Source organism: Octopus sinensis, linkage group LG3 (genome assembly GCF_006345805.1).
Source record: "Octopus sinensis linkage group LG3, ASM634580v1, whole genome shotgun sequence".
In the NCBI taxonomy this organism is placed as follows: Eukaryota; Metazoa; Mollusca; class Cephalopoda; order Octopoda; family Octopodidae; genus Octopus; species Octopus sinensis.
The window spans coordinates 8425880-8433379 of NC_042999.1; the positions used below are offsets into that span (position 1 = coordinate 8425880).

General features: G+C 33.6%; 1 protein-coding gene across 1 annotated transcript in view; it reads right to left on the bottom strand.

The window, feature by feature from the left end:
- The window catches only part of LOC115209651 (serine-rich adhesin for platelets-like), a 295596-nt gene that overhangs the window by 64842 nt on the left and 223254 nt on the right, over positions 1 to 7500 (bottom strand). The gene's annotated exons all lie outside the window — the stretch shown is intronic.

The window sequence follows — 7500 nt, forward strand, 5'->3', positions numbered from 1 at the left end:
CTCTAATATTCCTTCATTTCTTTTTCATTCTTTTTCATTCTCTAATATTCCTTCATTTCTTTTTCATTCTCTTTCATTCTCTAATATTCCTTCTTTTCCTCTTCATTCTCTTTCATTCTCTAGTATTCCTTCTTTCCTCTTCATTCTCTTTCATTCTCTAATATTCCTTCATTTCTTTTTCATCCTCCTTCATTCTCTAATATTCCTTCATTTCTTTTTCATTCTCTTTCATTCTCTAATATTCCTTCTTTCCTCTTCATTCTCTTTCATTCTCTAATATTCCTTCTTTCCTCTTCATTCTCTTTCATTCTCTAATATTCCTTCATTTCTTTTTCATCCTCCTTCATTCTCTAATATTCCTTCTTTTCCTCTTCATTCTCTTTCATTCTCTAGTATTCCTTCTTTCCTCTTCATTCTCTTTCATTCTCTAATATTCCTTCATTTCTTTTTCATTCTCTTTCATTCTCTAATATTCCTTCTTTCCTCTTCATTCTCTTTCATTCTCTAATATTCCTTCATTTCTTTTTCATCCTCCTTCATTCTCTAATATTCCTTCATTTCTTTTTCATTCTTTTTCATTCTCTAATATTCCTTCATTTCTTTTTCTTTCTCTTTCATTCTCTAATATTCCTTCTTTCCTCTTCATTCTCTTTCATTCTCTAATATTTCTTCATTTCTTTTTCATTCTCTTTCATTCTCTAATAATCCTTCTTTTCCTTTTCAAACTCTTTCATTCTCTAATATTCTTTCTTTTCTTTTTCATTCTTTTTCATTCTCTAATAATCCTTCTTTTCCTTTTCAAGCTCTTTCATTCTCTAATATTCTTTCTTTTCTTTTTCATTCTCTAATAATCCTTCTTTTCCTTTTCAAACTCTTTCATTCTCTAATACTCTTTCATTTCTTTTTCATTTTCTTTCATTCTCAAATATTCTTTCATTTCCTCTTCATTCTCTTTCATTCTCTAATAATCCTTCTGTTCCTTTTCAAACTCTTTCATTCTCTAATATTCTTTCTTTTCTTTTTCATTCTTTTTCATTCTCTAATATTCCTTCATTTCTTTTTCTTCCTCCTTCATTCTCTAATATTCCTTCTTTTCTTCTTCATTCTCTTTCATTCTCTAATATTCTTTCTTTTCTTTTTCCTTCTCTTTCATTCTCTAATATTTCTTCTTTTCTTTTTCATTCTCTTTCATTCTCTAGTATTCCTTCTTTTCTTTTTCATTCTCTTTCATTCTCTAATATTCCTTCATTTCTTTTTCATTCTCTTTCATTCTCTAGTATTCCTTCTTTTCTTTTTCATCCTCTTTCATTCTCTAATATTCCTTCTTTGCTTTTTCATTCTCTTTCATTCTCTGATATTCCTTCTTTTCTTTTTCATTCTTTTTCATTTTCCTTCATTCTTTAATAATCCTTCTCTTCTCTTTCCTTTTACTTATTCTATTTTAGTTGTCTGCTTATGTATCAGTCTCATACATTTTCGTTCATAGTTTTCTTCCTTGATTTTTTATACTGCTGGTAGAAGAATTTCCACTGGTAGAAAATTTTAAGAATATGATTTTAGTAATTTCTGAAGTTACTCTGTATTTTTTTGATATTTGCTGCCAACTGAAACTACCCTTGTCTGGTAGATTTGAAATATTATAATATATAACAATAAGAAACGTGTTTATGCTAACGTTTGGCCTACCCACTGATGAAAACGATGCCTAGCTAATTATTTTATTTGATAATTAATGTTTGAAACCGAGGTCTGGCTGTAAAATACACGATAAAAGTCTTTTTATTTTTCATTCCCTTTGAAATTGCTTTTAAATGTGGTTTTGGACGATTTGACTGCTCCTTTTAGCATGTAAGGTGGCCTGTTAAGGGTCACCTTTTTTTATGTTTAAATGTACACTTTTACCAAGGACTATATCTACTGAGGTAATTACCAGGAGTGCCTTTGGATATATCTATCCCTCAGAGGCTTTAAACACCTCTAACTTATACCTCTCTCTCTCTCTCTCTCTCAATATATATATATATATATATATATATATATATATATCATCATCACCATTTAGTGTCCGCTTTCCATGCTAGCTATATATATATATATATTATTTATATTGTTTATATATATATATCCCAGACCAGGTGTTGTGAGTGTTTATTGAGCGAAAACACCTAAAGCCCCACGAGGCTCTGGCAGGGGGTGGTGGCAATCCCTGCTGTACACGTTCGCCACAACTTTCTCTCATTCTTTCTTCTGTTGGCCTGCTCGCTTAGCCAGCGGGGTGGCGTCATTTGAAGGCTAAAACAATGCAAAGTGCATTGTGACCAGCGATGTGTAGCAACATCTGATAGCCTGGCTGGTCATGGTGATCACAGTGATATATATATATATATATATATATACATATATATATATTTGTAAAAAAGAAGTTTGAAAACGCCACTATATTAGATAAATTTTAATTTTACATGTTTCAGTTCTTGAAATAACAAACCTTATCAAAAAAATTTATAATAAACAGTATAGTGGAACAGTTCATAATTGTTACATACATTCAATAGAATCCATGTTCTTAAAAAGGCGAACCTTATCAAATATATTATAAAGAGTAAAATAGAATATATATATATATATATACACACTTATAATTATGCATATATACATGTGTGTGTGTGCGTGTGTGTGTATTCTGTTTTTCTTATATATTGCTGCTTGTTGTCCGCATGATTAAAAGTACAGACGAACTGTTATAAGATTTGTTATTACTAATGTGAACTCAAAATACAGATAGTTGTGAAATGATTGAATTTCAGCTCTTGTTAATCATGTCATATCAACAACAGGTGAGCATTCAAAGAACATTCAGGCTTTGGCCGTTGACAGTTTTGAATGGAACAGCTCACCTGGCAAAAGAGCTGTCATCTGGACTCTCCAGTGATTTCCTCTAATTGACCAGGTTCTTATAAAATGGTAGAAAATCATATCAATGCTAGCAGTTCCCTTTTCAGAGGTTGGTTAGAAGTAACTGCAGTTCAAATTATATGATGATGATGATGATGATAATAATAATGATGATAATAATAATGATAATAATAACAACAACAACAACATCATCATCATCATCATCATCATCATCATCATTTAGCGTCCGCTTTCCATGCTAGCATGGGTTGGACGGTTCAACTGGGGTCTGTGAAGCCAGAAGGCTGCATCAGGCCCAGTCTGATCTGGCAGTGTTAATAATAATAATAATAATAATAATGATAATAATAATAATAATAAATGTAACGATTCTGTGGGACCGAACCATCAAAGCCAATAAACCAGATATTGTTGTGAAAGACCAAAACAATAAAGTTTGCTTATTGATCGACATGAGCATCCCCTGTGATCATAATATCTCGGCGAAAGAGTTTGACAAGCTCAGAAAATATAAAGGCCTGCTCATTGAAATTGAGAAAATGTGGCATCTAAAGGCGGTTACAATACCAGTGATCGTAGGAGAACTAGTAATGAGCAAGAAGGGAACCGAAAATTATATGAGAATGATCCCTGGCTTACCATCCCTGCAAGAAGTGCAAAAGATTGTCTTAACTGGTACATCACATGTATTGAGAAGAGCATTGTCGATGTGAGAACTATTACTACCCATATATTTTAATTTAACTTAAAAAAAAAAAATGAACGAACTATTGAGTTTGGTTTAATGGCCTACCAATGTATACTATGAGTTTCTTTGCCCTAGGAGTTGGGAAGACACTCGGCAAGAAATGGAAGCAAATTTGAAAGAAGAAGAAAAAAAAGATAACAACAACAATAATAATAATAATAATAATAATAATAATAATAATAATAAGAAGAAGAAGAAGAAGAAGAAGAAGAAGAAGAAGAAGAAGAAGAAGAAGAAGAATAGAAAAGGAAAAAAGAGAAATGAAGAAAATGAATACCAAGACGAGAAAAATGTTGACAGTACATGGAAACATGGAATCTTCCACCCTAAGAGTGACACTGATAGGCTGTATATGTCCAGAAGAAAGGGTGGGAGAGGCTTGATCAGTTGCCAGGACTGAATCGAAGCAGAGGGAAACAGACTAGGGTGGTATATACAAAATGCTGTGGAGCCACTGGTGAAACACAAGAAGAAGGCCGGCGTTATTAAAACTGAAATTTGTGTAACTAAAGAAAAACTTAAACAAGAAATAAACAAAATACAAAAAAAAAGAAAGAAAAAAGAAAAAGCATGGAAGGAAAAGAAGATGTATGGTCAGTTTGCTAGAGATGTGAACGTCAAGACAGATAGAGAGGACCGGCAGCTATGGATGGGGGGGAGTGACCTGAAGAAAGACACAGAAGCACTCATATGCGCAGCTCAGGAACAAGCATTAAGGACCAATTATATGAAATGTAGACAACACTAGCGATAGCGACAAATGCAGAATGTGTGGTGAGAGGGGTGAAATGGTATGGCACATAGTGAATGCATGAAATTGGTACAAATTGAATATATAAGACACCATGGCAATGTGGCAAGAATGATCCATTGGGAGCTCTGTGGAAATCATGGCCTACAAAGAGCAAAGACGTGGTATTAGAACACTCCAGGAGTCACCGAGAATGAAGATTACAAAATCTTGTGGGATGAAATGATCCAATGTGATTATCCGACCAGACATCAGAAACCGGACATTGTTGCGGTGAATAAAAAAAGAAAGAACAAGTATGATAATCGACATAGCATGTCCATGTTCCAGGGACAACAGGATCAATGTGAAAGAAGGAAAAAGTAAACAACCATGACGATTTGAAGTGGGAAATACAAAGGTTGTGTTCAGTGAAGCAAGTAGACATGATAGCAATAGTAATTGGTGCACTTGGAAGTATCAGCACTCAACTACCTAAAGATTGGTGCAACATTAAGAAGAAATGGAAAGTAGGTCTTTACTCAAGTGATAGAACCTTAGGAAAAGTTGATATCAAAAAAGGAATTTTCCAGAAAGACTCATTATCTCCTTTAATATTTGTATTATGTTGAATCCCACTCAGTTTAGTATCAAGATTGACAAAAACAGGGTCTCAAATTAGAGATAATAAAGGTAAAATGAACCATTTTTGCTCTAAAAATGGATGATTTGAAGTTTTTTTAATAAGAATGAAAAAGCGATAGATTCTTTAATAGAGACTATGAGACTCTTCAGAAAAGATAGATATTTCTTTACTACCCACAAGGGGCTAAACACAGAGGGGACAAACAAGGACAGACAAAGGGATTAAGTCGATTACATCGATCCCAGTGCGTAACTGGTACTTAATTTATCGACCCCGAAAGGATGAAAGGCAAAGTGGACCTCGGCGGAATTTGAACTCAGAACGTAACGGCAGACGAAATATCGCTAAGCATTTCGCCCGGTGTGCTAACGTTTCTGCCAGCTCGCCGCCTATAGGCATGGAATATGGCATAGATAAGTGTGCAACATTAGTCATGAAAAAAGGGACAGGTAGTCAACAGTGAAGGCATCCAGTCCCCAGATGGCCAGATATTAAGACCATTGAAAGGAGGAGAGAGTTATAAACATCTAGGAGTATTAGAACCTGACAGTTGTGAGTATCTAGGAGGGTTAGAACCTGCTACCTATAGAAATGAAAGTGTAAACTGAGAAGGAATACATCAGAAGGGTGAGAGGAAGTTAATGAAGTCAAAGCTAAATGGTCTGAATCTAGTGAAGGCTGTAAATACTTGGGCAGTATCATTACTTTGATGATCTGCAGGTTTTGTAGATTGGACAAAAACTGAATTAGCAAAGCTAGACAGAAGAACTAGGAAGGAATTCAATATGAATGGAGGACTCCACACAAGAGCAGGAGTAGCAAGATTATACCTAACTAGAAAGGAAGGCAGAAGAGGATTAATATCAATAGAAGATAACATGGAGTTACCTAGAGTAAATATAGATTCCTATGTAGGTAAGAGTGAAGAAAGTTTATTTAGAGTTGCTAGGCTCACAGTAGGACATTGCCAAGCCCCCCAAAAACAAATGAAGTTAAAAACCAGAAAAAAGAAGCAAGATTATCTCACTGGCAAGAGAAGGCTTTTCATGGTTGTTCTCGAAAGAGAATTTCAGAAAATAGTTAGAGTGGGACATGATTGTGGTTGCAGAAAGGAATCCTGAAAAGGCGTTCGTAGCAGCTCAAGATCAAGCACTGAGGACTAACTGAATGAAAGCTAAGATAGACAAAAATCAGATAGATCCCCATTGTAGGTTATGTAAATGAAAGGAAGAAAGTATTATTCATATAATTAGTGAATGTAGTGTGCTGGCACAGGAGGAATACAAGAAAAGACATGACAACCTTGGGAGAATAACTCACTGGGGTTTGGCCATATTGATAGGTGGTACATACTTAATCCTAGTAAAGTCTAGAATGTAAGAAGTATAATATGGTTAAACAAAAGTGGAGTACTCAGCCACTTGCTTGTTAATTTCATGAGCAGGGACTGTTCCATTGATTGGATGAACTGGAACTTACATCATGGCGACCAACGGAGTACCAGTAATTAGCGAACTTAATGGTACCGGCATCTTCATGCATTTAAAGTTTTATTCTTTCGCTCTTTTCGGCCTTACTGCTGCGGTCATACTGGAGCACCACCGTTTCTCTGTCAGTTGGCATCATGATAGTTTGCAGCAGTGCATGCCATGTGTTACATTTGTCAACCAATAAAATGTGGAAAGAGTTTTTCTTTGTTTTTCTTTTTCGCACACCCTGTATTTATTAAGGCTGCAATCAAAAATTGCAAAGCCAAAAAAAACTGCAACCATGAAACAAATTGCCTTTTATCATCAAAAATTTTGTCTTTGTATCTTATTTCCAATATCACCAGACTATTTCTGACTTCCAGTTTGTTTTTTTTAATGGTTAATAAATTAATAAAATAAATGCCAATAATGTTACCGAACTGATTCAATACAAGAATTTTTTGCCATTCAAAGAAACTAATTATGATTAAGGATTGTCGAATGAGTGACAACTAAAGAATAATCTGAAAGACCTTTTTATTTTTAGGAAATAAACTGTTCTAAATGAAGGTTTTTATTACGTAAAGTGATGACCAAAGTGTTTTGATGAATTAAAGTATTGTAGGTGACAGTTGTTTGAAATGAGTTTTATGGAATTGGTTTCCTGAAATTGAATGTTCTACAGGGAGGATGTAAACATATTTTCTCTTCTTGAAATTAAAGTAATAATGATGATGATGATGACAATAAATTTGGTAAAAAGTATGCCTAAATCAAATTTGTCCTCTAACGAGTTTGTGTCAAAATTGAGAAAAGAGATTTCTTTGAAATGTAATTCCCACGGGTGGTGCTCAGGCATTTAAAGAGTTTGATTTATTTCGTAATAAGTATATATATATATATATATATATATATATATATATATATATATATAAATAATATATATATATATATATAAATATATATATATATATATATATATAAATAAATA